The sequence below is a fragment of the Galeopterus variegatus genome, unplaced genomic scaffold (assembly GCF_000696425.1).
Source record: "Galeopterus variegatus unplaced genomic scaffold, G_variegatus-3.0.2 Scaffold5685, whole genome shotgun sequence".
Classification (NCBI taxonomy): Eukaryota; Metazoa; Chordata; class Mammalia; order Dermoptera; family Cynocephalidae; genus Galeopterus; species Galeopterus variegatus.
Window position 1 is genome coordinate 162,964 of NW_007731796.1, and position 308 is coordinate 163,271.

A 308-nucleotide genomic window follows, 5' to 3' on the forward strand; every position below is an offset into this window, starting at 1 on the left:
CACAGGGTTTCAGTTTCCACACATCCTCACCACTACTTGTTACTTTCTGTTTTTCTGACAGCAGTCAGTCATCCTAATGGGTGTGAGGTGATATCTCATTGTGGTTTTGATTTGCATTTCCCTGATGATTAGTGATGCCAAGCATCTTTCTCTGTTCTTGTTGGCTGTTTGTAGATTACCTTCGAATATCTGTTCAAGTTCTTTGCCCATTTTAAAAATAGAGTTATTTAATAGATTTTTTATTGTTGAGCTTTAGGACCTCTTTATACATAATATGCATATAATAAGGTATTATATATTAATACCTT